The 14,988-nt window shown below is 44.3% G+C and overlaps 1 long non-coding RNA gene across 1 annotated transcript; it reads left to right on the top strand.

Moving 5' to 3' along the window:
• The first annotated feature begins 1,265 nt into the window (after positions 1-1,265).
• Positions 1,266-13,836, top strand: LOC119860303. Its single transcript, XR_005294487.1, has 2 exons — positions 1,266-1,657; positions 12,580-13,836. It is a non-coding gene; the product is annotated as an uncharacterized LOC119860303 (long non-coding RNA).
• Positions 13,837-14,988: the final 1,152 nt, after the last annotated feature.

The following is a 14,988-nucleotide window of genomic DNA, read 5'->3' as shown; positions in this document are numbered from 1 at the left end:
GATTTTACAGAGGTGATTCTTTTACCTTTTCTTTAAATAAAATTCTTCTTTTAAGAACCTGATTGATTTTTTTCATTGTTCTTAAGATCCAAGGGTTTGGGTCTGTGTTCACCTGTACCAATTGGTGAGGATATTATTATCAAGCCTTCCCCAGGAAAGGGGATTTAGGGATGGGGGGGATATTTTGGGGGAAGACATCTCTAAGTGGTCTCTTTCCCTATTCTTTGTTTAAAATGCATGGTGCTGGCAGCATACGGTTCAAGGACAAGGCAAAGTTTGTACCTTGGGGAAGTTTTTAACCTAAGCTGGTAAAAATAAGCTTAGGGGGTCTTTCATGCAGGTCCCCACATCTGTACCCTAGAGTTCAGAGTGGTGAAGGAACCTTAACAGCATCCTTGAAGCAAAACACACATACAAACAAAAGAACAAGAACACACTTCATCACAAGTTTGATGAAACCTCGTTTCCCCATTTTTAAAGGGGTTCTGACTCTTCTTTTGCATTTCAGACCAGAGCCCCCCAGTCGTTATGTGGCAGCTTCCACAGACAGATACATTCCAGTGATGGAGATAATGAAACAGCAACAGGTATTTCTTAAAGCTGTTGTGAAAGTTAATTCTTTGAACTGCTAACAAGCACCTAACTAGCACCTCGCTAGCTGCAAAATTGGTGGGGTTCTTTGAAATCAGTGGGAAGCATCCCTACATAAATGGGTCGGACCAATAGTCCAGCTAGCCCAGTATCTTGTCTACTGACTGTGGCCAGTGCCAGATGCTTCAGAGGGACTGAACAGAATAGAACAATTATTGAGTGATCCAGTCCCAGCTTCTGCTAATCAGAGGTTTAGGGACACTTGGAGCATGGGGTTGCTCCCTGACCATCTTGGGTAATAGCCATGGATGGACCTATTACTGCTTCCTTTTGGAGATTACAAAAGAACCTGGGGAGTCAGATTCAGCTTTCAGGGACCCCAGTACCCTTACAAGAGTTATACTTGTGCAACAGAAAACAGAACTGGCCACAAGTGTGGAGGTGAAAAATAGGAAAGCCTGGAGCAATAATGCTTGTGTTTATTTTTAGTTTGTAACAGGAGAACGTTAGTCTCTTGTTAATGAGAAGAATATGCCTAATACCATCTATTACAGGGTCAGCTGGTCGTTTGAGGAGGCTGGAGCTCAGCTGCACCTGTGCTAGGCTAAACCCACCTCCCCAGGTGAAGGAAATGAGGCCGGGGCCATATGGTGGGAGTAGGTGACTCAGACCAAGATCTGCTGTATGCAGAGAGACTCTCCTTCGCTCCCAGGCAGGTGGTTTAGGCAGTAAGAGAGACCTGCAGGGAATCCAGACTTAATCAGGGGAGAAATCCTCCATACAAGTCAGAAAGAAAGGCCTGGCTGGACCTACCTGCAATGAGGTCCAGGGGAAAAACCTTTAAGAAGGGTGTAATGGATTGGTGAGCTGAGGAGGGGTATAATGGACTGGCGAATCTCCAGGATACAGCTGAAAACATCAAGCCTTGGGTTGAGCTGTTGTTTTATATGAATAACCCCCTTCCCAGAAGGGGAGAGTAATGCCAAAGCACTGGATGTTGTTTGGGTTCTTTTTGGCTGTGGAAGTGGGGAAACTGAGGCAGCATCTGGCTCCAATTCAGCAGGAGGTGAGATTCTGCTACCCCATCTCTGGCTCACAATTTATTTTTAAGCTATTTTTCTATCCCTTTTTCCTTCTCATTTTCTTAATTGCTCTCCTTCATTTAAATGAGTATGTATTTAGTAAAAGTACTTGAGGTTGGTTGAATTCTGCTGTTAGATTGAATGGGAGGCAGATTACCTTTAAAGAACTTTTTGTAGTGAAGGAGGAAATACTTTTTAATCCATGTTGGAGACAGTGTGCTATCTTCACATGGTGTTTGATCTTCTCACCTGCTTGGGAGGAACTTTGTTACCTCCAGGTGCATGTCTTTCATAGTCAGGTGCTGGAGCTGGCTTGTTCCAAGCTCACTAGATTTCCTACTGTTATTAATGTGAGAGGTGTGTGTCTCACAGGTAGCCCTATGAACTGAGGCCAGCTTTAGAGTTACACTGTGTGTGTGTGTGTGTGTGTGTGTGTGTGAGGGCATTGGACAGTCTTCTGGAGAGATTCAGAAACACACAGAAGTCTTATTGGGGGAAGGGGGGATTCTTCAGTTCTCCCTCAAAGTTTGCACTGGGGGGGGGAACTCCTGAATACCAAAGAAGCAGGAATGTGAAGCCGAAGAGATGGGGCCAAGGAGAATCATAGAATCATAGAATATCAGGGTTGGAAGGGACCCCAGAAGGTCATCTAGTCCAACCCCCTGCTCAAAGCAGGACCAAGTCCCAGTTAAATCATCCCAGCTAGGGCTTTGTCAAGCCTGACCTTAAAAACCTCTAAGGAAGGAGATTCTACCACCTCCCTAGGTAACGCATTCCAGTGTTTCACCACCCTCTTAGTGAAAAAGTTTTTCCTAATATCCAATCTAAACCTCCCCCATTGCAACTTGAGACCATTACTCCTCGTTCTGTCATCTGCTACCATTGAGAACAGTCTAGAGCCATCCTCTTTGAAACCCCCTTTCAGGTAGTTGAAAGCAGCTATCAAATCCCCCCTCATTCTTCTCTTCTGCAGACTAAACAATCCCAGCTCCCTCAGCCTCTCCTCATAAGTCATGTGCTCTAGACCCCTAATCATTTTCGTTGCCCTTCGTTGTACTCTTTCCAATTTATCCACATCCTTCCTGTAGTGTGGGGCCCAAAACTGGACACAGTACTCCAGATGAGGCCTCACCAGTGTCGAATAGAGGGGAACGATCACGTCCCTCGATCTGCTCGCTATGCCCCTACTTATACAACCCAAAATGCCATTGGCCTTCTTGGCAACAAGGGCACACTGCTGACTCATATCCAGCTTCTCGTCCACTGTCACCCCTAGGTCCTTTTCCGCAGAACTGCTGCCGAGCCATTCGGTCCCTAGTCTGTAGCGGTGCATTGGATTCTTCCATCCTAAGTGCAGGACCCTGCATTTATCCTTATTGAACCTCATTAGATTTCTTTTGGCCCAATCCTCCAATTTGTCTAGGTCCTTCTGTATCCTATCCCTCCCCTCCAGCGTATCTACCACTCCTCCCAGTTTAGTATCATCCGCAAATTTGCTGAGAGTGCAATCCACACCATCCTCCAGATCATTTATGAAGATATTGAACAAAACGGGCCCCAGGACCGACCCCTGGGGCACTCCACTTGACACCGGCTGCCAACTAGACATGGAGCCATTGATCACTACCCGTTGAGCCCGACAATCTAGCCAGCTTTCTACCCACCTTATAGTGCATTCATCCAGCCCATACTTCCTTAACTTGCTGACAAGAATGCTGTGGGAGACCGTGTCAAAAGCTTTGCTAAAGTCAAGAAACAATACATCCACTGCTTTCCCTTCATCCACAGAACCAGTAATCTCATCATAAAAGGCGATTAGATTAGTCAGGCATGACCTTCCCTTGGTGAATCCATGCTGACTGTTCCTGATCACTTTCCTCTCCTCTAAGTGCTTCAGGATTGATTCTTTGAGGACCTGCTCCATGATGTTTCCAGGGACTGAGGTGAGGCTGACCGGCCTGTAGTTCCCAGGATCCTCCTTCTTCCCTTTTTTAAAGATGGGCACTACATTAGCCTTTTTCCAGTCATCCGGGACTTCCCCCGTTCGCCACGAGTTTTCAAAGATAATGGCCAAGGGCTCTGCAATCACAGCCGCCAATTCCCTCAGCACTCTCGGATGCAATTCGTCCGGCCCCATGGACTTGTGCACGTCCAGCTTTTCTAAATAGTCCCTAACCACCTCTATCTCTACAGAGGGCTGGCCATCTCTTCCCCATTTTGTGTTGCCCAGCACAGCAGTCTGGGAGCTGACCTTGTTAGTGAAAACAGAGGCAAAAAAAGCATTGAGTACATTAGCTTTTTCCACATCCTCTGTCACTAGCTTGCCTCCCTCATTCAGTAAGGGGCCCACACTTTCCTTGGCTTTCTTCTTGTTGCCAACATACCTGAAGAAACCCTTCTTGTTACTCTTGACATCTCTTGCTAGCTGCAGCTCCAGGTGCGATTTGGCCCTCCTGATATCTTTCCTACATGCCCGAGCAATATTTTTATACTCTTCCCTGGTCATATGTCCAAGCTTCCACTTCTTGTAAGCTTCTTTTTTATGTTTAAGATCCGCTAGGATTTCACCATTAAGCCAAGCTGGTCGCCTGCCATATTTACTATTCTTTCGACTCATCGGGATGGTTTGTCCCTGTAACCTCAACAGGGATTCCTTGAAATACAGCCAGCTCTCCTGGACTCCCTTCCCTTTCATGTTAGTCCCCCAGGGGATCCTGGCCATCTGTTCCCTGAGGGAGTCAAAGTCTGCTTTCCTGAAGTCCAGGGTCCGTATCCTGCTGCTTACCTTTCTTCCCTGCGTCAGGATCCTGAACTCAACCAACTCATGGTCACTGCCTCCCAGATTCCCATCCACTTTTGCTTCCCCCACTAATTCTACCCGGTTTGTGAGCAGCAGGTCAAGAAAAGCGCTCCCCCTAGTTGGCTCCCCTAGCACTTGCACCAGGAAATTGTCCCCTACGCTTTCCAAAAACTTCCTGGATTGTCTATGCACCGCTGTATTGCTCTCCCAGCAGATATCAGGAAAATTAAAGTCACCCATGAGAATCAGGGCATGCGATCTAGTAGCTTCCGTGAGTTGCCGGAAGAAAGCCTCATCCCCCTGGTCCGGTGGTCTATAGCAGACTCCCACCATGACATCACTCTTGTTGCACACACTTCTAAACTTAATCCAGAGACACTCAGGTTTTTCCACAGTTTCGTACCGGAGCTCTGAGCAGTCATACTGCTCCCTTACATACAGTGCTACTCCCCCACCTTTTCTGCCCTGCCTGTCCTTCCTGAACAGTTTATAACCATCCATGACTGTACTCCAGTCATGTGAGTTATCCCACCAAGTCTCTGTTATTCCAATCACGTCATAATTCCTTGACATCACCAGGACCTCCAGTTCTCCCTGCTTGTTTCCAAGGCTTTGTGCATTTGTATATAAGCACTTGAGATAACCTGTTGATCGCCCCTCATTCCCAGTATGAGGCAGGAGCCCTCCCCTCACAGACCTTCCTGCCTGTGCTTCCTCCCGGTATCCCGCTTTCCCACTTACCTCAGGGCTTTGGTCTCCTTCCCCCGGTGAACCTAGTTTAAAGCCCTCCTCACTAGGTTAGCCAGCCTGCTGGCAAAGATGTTCTTCCCTCTCTTCGTAAGATGGAGCCCGTCTCTGCCCAGCACTCCTCCTTCATGGAACACCATCCCATGGTCAAAGAATCCAAAGCCTTCTCTCCGACACCACCTGCGTAGCCATTCGTTGACCTCCACGATTCGACGGTCCCTACCCAGGCCTTTTCCTTCCACGGGGAGGATGGACGAGAACACCACTTGCGCCTCCAACTCCTTTATCCTTCTTCCCAGAGCCACATAGTCCGCAGTGATCCGCTCAAGGTCATTCTTGGCAGTATCATTGGTGCCCACGTGGAGAAGCAGGAAGGGGTAGCGATCCGAGGGCTTGATGAGTCTCGGCAGTCTCTCCGTCACATCACAAATCTTAGCCCCTGGCAAGCAGCAGACTTCTCGGTTTTCCCGGTCAGGGCGGCAGATAGATGACTCAGTCCCCCGGAGGAGAGAGTCCCCGACCACCACCACCCGCCTTCTCCTCTTGGGAGTGGTGGTCGTGGAACCTCCAACCTCAGGACATCGCATCTCATGCCTCCCAACCAGCGGAGTCTCCTTCTGCTTTCTCCCCCCAGACATATCATCTGGTCCACTCTCCGCATTGGTACCTGTGGAGAGAACATGAAAGCGGTTAGTTACCTGTGTCTGTGTTACTGGAACCCGGACATTCCGCTTACCTCTTCTGGAGGTCACATGTTGCCAAGCTTCTTCACTGGCCTCTTGGCTCCTCTGTGCAACCTGCTCTACATCTTTAGAGCTTTGTGCCCCTAGAAGGCTATCCTGAGTTTGGTCCAGAAAATCCTCAGTCTCTCGTATACAACGCAGGGTCGTTACCTGTTGCTCCAGACCTTCAAGAAGTGGTGACTCCCAGCCCTTCACAAGTGGGCATGTCCATGAGCACTCTTTCTTAAACAGCCAATATAAACAAGTTGTAAGAATGACACTAACATTAAATGTCCCTTTACAGAAGGGTCACAGGTTTAGCTTCAGTGTGATCTGGCCTAACTGTGAAGAGCCCTCTGTAGGCTCTGTTCCCTCCCTTGTCCAAGTTAGTTGTGGTGGTGACTGATTTGCCTCCCACAGATGGAGTCAGAATCACTGGGCATCTCTTCTAAAGGCTTTTGACAGACACACCACTTTGCTGTGCTGAGATAAATAGGACCGTTTTCTCTAGAAGCACTACCCTTCTGAAAATCTTAAGAACTTCACTAGGGATTTTTTTAAACTCATTGGAATCCAGTTGGATTTAGGGCCCCAACTCCCTTAGGTGTCTTTGAAAATCCCAACCTTAATAGGCATATGAAGACAGTAGGACGCATATGGAAATTAAATGTTTTTTTTTCTTTAAAACCCTATAGAACATAATAGAGCAGTGCTTTTCAACCTTTTTTCATTTGTAGACACCTAAAAAACATTGAATGAGAGGTGCAGGCCCCTTTAGAAATCTTAAGACATAGTCAGGGGACCCGGAAGGGTCCATAGACCCTAGGTTGAAAACCACTGTAATAGAGTAAATACCTTCTTAGTCTACTTTAAAGCAGTCCTTTAGAATTCAAGATTACTTCCATGCTCTAGAATTTTTATAGGTTGAATTAAAATTTCTACAGAAAGGTTCTCCTGTGCTGAATTCTGTAGGACTTTTCCCATAAAGGGGTAACTGAAAACCTGATTATTGAGGAATTAGGTGGGATTTCCTTAACATCGCCTTGGCATTTGCTTGGATGTGCCATAGGAAGGATAATCCGGTATATAGGGCACTGATTTGGGAATCAAGAGGCTGGGGTTTAATTCCTGGCTCAGGCCACAGATTTGGGCAAGTCACCCTCTGGTTCTGTATCTAATCTACAAAATGGGGGTGGTCCTTTATCCCACCATACTCCTGTGAGGTAAGAAAATCCATTAACGATTATGAGGTGCACAGATATTATGGTGATGAGGGTCACAATAGGTACTGTAACAGGGGTGGTCTGTCTTTTAAGGGATGTGGGGCCCTGGGTCCAGCCAGCCCTGTTCCAGTATATGTTCTTTAACGACAGGTGTTTGAGACTGGTACTTTGAGGAGAGACCATCACCAGACCCAGCAGGAGCCAGGTGACTAAGTCATGTGACTGCCCGCTGGGCATACAAAGGAGTACTTTTACCTCAGGTGGGAAGCCTGGTAGGAGGAGGGTGTGACTGATTCCCCCCTGGGGTAATACCTGGAACTGGGTACCACTAAGCCCCCCGACCCACCATCCTGGGCTCCCTCTCACACTGTGCTGCTGTGAAAAGCTGCAAAGCCCTCCAGCCTGCCCTTTCACACAGATAGGGACACATCCAGCTGCAGTTGCATGCAGGTTCTCTAACCACCAGCCTAGGACCCCACAGCAGTACCATCCTGCCCTTGTCAAATCTGGCCAGTATATGGATTTTACACCCGGTCCACCTCTCCCTCAGTGTGAAGAGGCCCAGCACACTTGTGGTCACTAAGCTGAGATTTTACCCAGACACCTTAGTCGAAAGCACATTGGCTTGAATTAAAACATAAAATAAGTTTATTAACTACAAAAGGGTATATTTTAAGTGATTATAAGTGATAGCAAACAGATCAAAGCAGATTGCAGTTTTGTTTGTTTACTAGGTAAACTGAGCTTAACATACTAGATCGGTAGTCTAGTCTAGTCTAATATGAATTAGCAAATTCTCACCCTGAATGTTAGGCTGGCAGATTCTTAAGGCACAAGCTACCTTGGCTCTTAACCTGGAAAACCCAAGCTGTTCGTACACAGGCTAGAAATCCCTCTAGCCTGGGACCGTCACTTCCCGCAGTTCAGTCCTTGTTCCTCAGGTGTTTCCAGGTGTGGTGTTGTAGGGAGAGTGAGGTACCATCATGTCATTTCCCCCTTTTATATCTTCTTCCCACTTGCTGGAAAGCTCTTTTGCTGTGACCTGGGTCAACCAGTTCCCATTGTGTAGTGCTATCTCTGAGAGGTTTCTATTGTATACAGTTCCTGGGTAATCCTTGTACTTTTGTGCATTTCCTCAGTGAGCCATTAACATTGTTTGGCCTTTTTACTGTTGTACCTGAAAGGCTGCTTGTGGGTGTGTTCAACCTCACAACAGGTTTCAGTAACACACACACAGCCAAACTTCATAACTTCACATGCGACGATAACACACACACTCCAACGAGATATTAATGTCTAGCAGATAAAGACCTTTATAATGACCCCTCAGGCATATTTTCTACAAAACGTATCCTAATTACATGACTGTGGTGAATATTGAGATGCCAGGGTGTGTCAGAGTGGTCTATAGGGAGGTTTTGTAGTGGGAGAGCCAGAGTGTTAGTGGGCTGGTAGTAGTGCTGGGTGACATTTTTCAGTAAAAATATGCAGTTTTGGTAATGCCAAAACACTTTGCGAATTTGTGTCGGTTTCCTCCAAGTTGTCCCTGTAAGGCAAACCAAACCTGCTGAAAGAGTCTAAATGTATTGTATTGACATTTGTGAAACTAAAACATGTCAATATTTCTTTGTTTCAAAGTGACTTTTTGTTTTGAAATTTTCTTCAGTTTTATTTTAAAGAAATCAAAAGTTAAATATATGCTCAAAACTTAAATGAAAATTTTAATTTTAGGTTGAACAAAAGTTTTTGTTTTTTTGTTTTTTGGACCCCAAAAAATTAATTTTTATTGTTCAATTCATGGAAAAATTTAGTTTTTGGTTCACTCTGAAACACTTTTTTTGGATTTGCCAGAGAATAGAAAAATCCATCATTCACACACTTCTAGTTGGGAGGCCTAAAGATTGGAGAAACTCACAAGAGGAGCAGACCCTGGTTTGCCTTGGGATGTAAACTAAACTGTCTTGATTTGGAGAGACAATTAACCTACCATGAAGAAAAGGGACTGAAATATTGCCACTGCTGAATGCTTTATTGATGCACTATTTAGAGAGTTAGCTTATAGGTACCTAGATATGAAGAAAAAGCAAATGAACTTCTGATTCAGAAAATATAAAATTCTCCTAGATAAGGTGGAGCAGGTCTGGAAGGTTGGTTTAGCGTCACAATGAGATTTTTATTGCTTGCTTTAACCTTTGGAGGCCTCATATTTAGATCTGAGCAGTTTTAGAAGAAGAAAGTTTCCTTGAACTTCATTTGTTATCAGTGTAAGGCTAACTTGTGTAACCCTTCCTCGCACTGATGAACACTGATTGCCCCATTAAGTTCACAAGTGTGAGAAAGCACTCACCAACTAGAATGAGGGTTGTTACAATCTTCCAGTCACGCTGCCTGGTATGGGCCATAGCTAAGAGCACCTTTCTAAAGCCAGATTGCCAAAATACAGGGCATGTACCCCAAACTGGTGGTAGGTCTAGCTTAAGATTTCACCAAGCCAGTAACAAAAGTGAGCTCATGTAGCACTACGCTATTTCACAGAGAGCCACACACCAGTCCCCTGGGCACTCCAGCCCCAGTTACCACCCAGACAACTGGACTAAGTGATGAAAGATTAGTAAAACAAAAATTCACCACACATTAGGTTCTTCCAATCCCAAATGATCAGACACTCACCCCAGGTCAACATGTACTTTCAAGATCTCACCACATACCATGCTGCAGCCAATCTTTAGTAAACTAACTAAAGATGTATTTAAAAAGAAAAGTAGAGTTATTAAAAGTTTAAAGGAATCATATATATTACAATTGATTCCTGAGTCTGAAGGTCAGGATAATATCAGTGACGGTAATTCTGCTGGTTTGCAATAAATCTCTCTGGGTTACCCAACAAGATTGGGAGGTCATCAGTCTTTTCTTCAAAGCTTCCTTCTTGTTAGAAAATCACAGTCTGGAGAACTGGAGCAGGAATAAAGAGGAGATGATGTTGCAGTCTGCAATTTATACTTCTTAGCCTGGGTGCATGGAAAGTTACTGGCATAAACATGGAGTCTTGGTCACATGTGCCTTGCTGAGTCATGCACTGTTCATTGACTGTGTGCTCCCTGAGGAGTCTTCAGGAGGGGTCCACTGGAAGAACTGATTCTCCTTAATGGGCCATCAGCAAACACATAGCTGTCCAGTTTAGATGTAAATCTGCCTGGTGGGTGTTACCTGAAAACACAACAAGACTGAGATACAAACACATAGCATATATTCTGAACTTCAGATACAATGATACATGAATTTAAACATGATAATACAGTGGTGATACATTAGTGTAAACATGGTCACCTTTCTTTTATATCGCATCAGACTTACGCTTTCATTAAAAAGAAAAGGAGTACTTGTGGCACCTTAGAGACTAACAAATTTATTAGAGCATAGGCTTTCGTGAGCTAGAGCTAACTTCATCGGATGCATTCAGTTTTTCCGCTGAATGCATCCGATGGTGCAGAGGGCGGTGTAGATTGAGCCCTGCTGAAGGTTAATTATTATTTTGCTAACAATGTATTCGGCTTGTACCTTATGTGTACAAAATTTAAGACTTATCTGCATAATTGTTTACTGCTGCACACAGCTGGATGGATATGAGGAGTGTGCAGTTTTTGAGACCCACTGTAAGTCAAAACTAGAAGGGGAAATGATTCTTTTACAGTCCATGCAAAGCAATTCGCTGTAGTCTGTCTGAGTCTGAAAAACAAAAATCCCTGAACCAGTTTTACTGTCCATGTTTCTGGGACTACATATTTTTGGTCCCTTATGGAAACAACTCTGTTAGAATTTAATACAGATAAGCGGTCAAGATTTTCAAAGGTGGTGGGTTCTTTCTGGGATGCCCAACTTGAGATGCCTTAAAGGAGACCAATTTTCAGAGGTGGTAGGAGGCTCAGCATTTTGTGAACGTTAGGGGACTTTAAGTAGAACTGGTCAGGAAGTTTTCGACACAGTGGTTTTTCTTTAGAAAACATCAATTCATCAAAACCAAAACTTTCCCCAGAAATGTTTCCGTTTTGACAAAACTTTCACTGTGAAAGATTTCTCAGGTTCAGGGTACAATTGAGAGAGAGAGTGACTGATTTGACTTGAATCTGGATCTCCCACATGTCAGGTGAGTGCCCTAAGTGCTTGGGCTACTGACTGCCCTAGGGTTAGAGTCTCTGTCTTTGGCTCTTGCAAAAGATTTTGCAAGGTCTTGATTTCATCCTGATGCAAAACGAGTAATTTTTTTAAATGACAGATTTTCACAGGATGGGGAAGCCATTTTCCATCCAGCTCTACCTCCTAAGGTGTCACAAATTGGGCACCTAAAATCACTAACCACAGTGAAAACCTTAGCCATTCCCAGTAGGGTTCTAGAACTGTTAAATAGGACTCTGCTTGTATGAATAGGAGTATACCAGTGTGAGGGTTCTGCAGTCTAGTCTCTAGTATTTGGGCTATAGTTTTTAGCAATGTATAAATCCTTTAAAAATTGACTATAGTATGCACCCGTGGGATGATCGCTGACATCTGCAGCCCTTTACAGTGAGGTATCTCTGCAGTAACACCTGATGCCAGTGGGATACCCCAGCCCCACATGAGTGGCAGGAGAGGGCTCCAGTTTTCTCGTACCTGCTAACAACACCACACTTTCACAGAAATAAGGTGTCTTCAAAAATTTAAATTCTTGGCATCTGTGCTGTTTAAACTGAGCATGTTATCAGTGTCGGAAAGTTCTGGCCCCTGGGTTATGGAATGAGAATGTGGAAGAATTAGGGAATGTAATGATTCAGTTATTAGTGCCTTAATCATCAAGAGCAGAACTTCTTAATTTAAATTCCTGATTATACAATGTTGGGAGTAGTCGTCAGCCTCTCTGATGTCATTAGCAGGAGTGGTAATGTATAATAATTACTTCTCTCTTCCATAGTCAGTAGCGTTCATTGATTACTTACGTGAATGAACCTCTTCACCATTGGTAGTATCAGTGTGAATCATAAATGCCGCAGAAGGGCCAGTCTGATGCAAGGCAAACGATACGCCAACTGATGGCAGGTTTTAAAGGGGAGTATCCAGATGCCTATTGGCTGCGACTCAGCTAGTATAAAATGGAAGGCATCCTTGTGTCTTAATGGCCACTGCTCTAAGACATTTATGCAGTTTAAAAGCTATCCTATGTGAGCCCAATCCTGCAGCTGTTATGCACGTATTATTCCCTTTCCCAATAATGGCAGCTTTTGGGCAACAACTGCAGAGTTGGGTCACCATGTGTCAGTTCCAGATACAGAAGCTTGGAAATGAAGTGGAATACGTGCATTTCAGTACCCAGAATGCTTTTCCAGCTCAAAGCTATTTCATTGAGGAGCTGGTGTTTGAACTCTGTTATTCTCATTTTGCAGATCTGCAAACTGAGGCAGAAATGATAAATGACTTGCCCAAGGTCGCAGAAGTTGAGAGGTCAGTGTCAAGATAAGAAGTTGGAAGAAGGACTGCTAGCTGGAGACTTCTCAGACTGATAAACACAACCTTCTGAAGCATAGTGAAAGATAGGGGGGTGTGCTTATGGTGGTGATCTGGACCAACACCTGCTCCCACTTATCCTGGTGTAAATCTGGAGTAACTCCATTGGTTTGAACAGATATAATGGAGAGCAGGATTGGGCACATTGAGTCTGTATCCTTTGCAAAAAAGACAAAACAGAAGCTTACAGTAAAAGCTTATTAGCGCTGTAACAATTCACATGCAAAACCTGTCTGAGTTCAGGGTCATACAGTCTTTTCAAAGGCTGTCATTCAGACATTTTTCAAAACGAATCTGTCTAATCCACTCTATCTAATTTACCTAATCCAACTAGCTACTTCCCTGATGTTGTTTGAGCATCACATGCTCAGATCCTTGTTGTGTCAGCCTCATTTTAAAATGTTCTAGTGCCCCAGGAAGGGGAGCAGGCAGGTATATTTTCTATCTTCCTACCGCAGAGCAGCCAGCGTACATGAACTAGCTACCCTTTGCATAAGTGGCTTAGCTGAACGTTTGCTGGGTGAAATTCACCCTTCTGCAGAGGACCAGCATAAAGTCCCTGCCCTTCTTAAGACCTCAAGATAGGAATTAAGTAGGATTTAAGCCTTGTGACAGGCTTCTGCAGAGTGCCAATTTTCACCCTTTGAGTGGTACTTTTGCTCCTAACGCCATCCCGGTGAAATGAATGGAACTGCTTAGTGAGCAAGGTGCTACTCACCATGAGCAAGGATGGCAGACTCTGTCCCTTAGTTTGCTTTGCTTAATCTCTTGGTGCATTGATTGCTGCAGGCTGTGATAGCCAATGGCAAGAAAACAGTGACAACCTCTACGCCAATCCTGGAAAGCCCTGCTTGTAAGGTACTGCTGTTGAGATCTGCTGGAGTTCTAAATGTGACATTCTTGCAGGATCATACCCTTTGTTAGTAAAGGACTCCAGTTTTATTTGAACCTTTGGTAGTAGGAGAGGAGGTAGAATTTTCTGTGCCAGGGAATGGACTTGGGTGAAAGTCGGGAAAATATGGTTAGGTTGGGCAGAGGAAAGACATATGGAAGATGGTCTGTGGAGGCTCTCCAGGTTTCAGATGAAGAATTCAGACTCCTGGTAATTATCCAAAATAAACTTCTGAAACTCTTAAGCCTGCTCTTCGCTAGCAGTATCCATTAACATTATCATCCTTGTTCCTTTTCAAATCTGGTACTAAGATGCCTTTGACATGTTGCAGCACGATGCAGTATTATGTTATGTCATGTTCTATCTCGCCACTTCCCAGTAACATGACCTAATACAAGTGAGATAATGTGCTTAAAATAGCTGAGATTCTGCAGGCTACCACCTGTATTCAAATCACACAGCTGAAGAAAATGCTTAGGAAAAATGTATTGTGTTCTGCTGCATTCTTAATAGATAGTATTAAGTTTGCAATGGGATGCAAGATTTAGGATAGAAAGTAGAGCCGGTTGAATTATTCATCGTGAATTTAGCCATTTTTCCTGTTAGTGGGTTTATCACAAAAGAAACCTGATTGCTCTGGGTTTAGTTTTCCTAAGTATTTGGCTTCTGCAAATGAACTTCAGCCTATAGAAGGTACATTTTGATTACTTGCTATTTGTAATAATTACTCAGCTAAGTAACATGTGGGTATTTCTGAACCTTGACTGGATGACTGAATCTTTAGAGCAGGAGAATGACAAACAGCGAGTAACACACTTTTAAATGTGAATACTTAGACAAATAATCATGCATGCTAAAATCAGTGAAACATTCATGATGTTTCATGAATCCTCACAATCAAAAACAATCACAACCCCACAAAGAACAACCAACTGAACTTGCTTCTGCTATTACCAAAAATATCTGCTGTTACTGATAATTCCTACAAATCACTCTGTACTACTCCAACAGCTTTCAGGCACAACTGCCCCTTGAAAAGAGGGGGTATTGTATTACATATGAAGTTCAGGGAAATCTCCTGACTGCCCTCACAGATAAGATGGTTCTTCATTAATGTCATCATTTATTAGCAAAAAAATTCAAGTGCAACCATAGGCAGGGTCTCTGTCACATAGGTGTGCTGGTCCTCCACTGTCTTGCACTTTTGGTCACTTGCACCTGAACAAAGCATAAAATGCTGCCAGTTCAGAACACTTACTCCATACATGTGTAAATACCCTCCACCAGGTGTCAGGCATGGGAGAATCAGTAGCCTGATTACAAGTAGCCTGGCTCGGGAAGGCTGGATAGGAGATGACAAAAACAAACGGGCCTTGTCAAAGCACAAAAGTTGCAA

The sequence above is a fragment of the Dermochelys coriacea genome, chromosome 8 (genome assembly GCF_009764565.3).
Source record: "Dermochelys coriacea isolate rDerCor1 chromosome 8, rDerCor1.pri.v4, whole genome shotgun sequence".
Lineage (NCBI taxonomy): Eukaryota > Metazoa > Chordata > Testudines > Dermochelyidae > Dermochelys > Dermochelys coriacea.
This window is presented reverse-complemented; position numbering and strand designations above follow the sequence as displayed.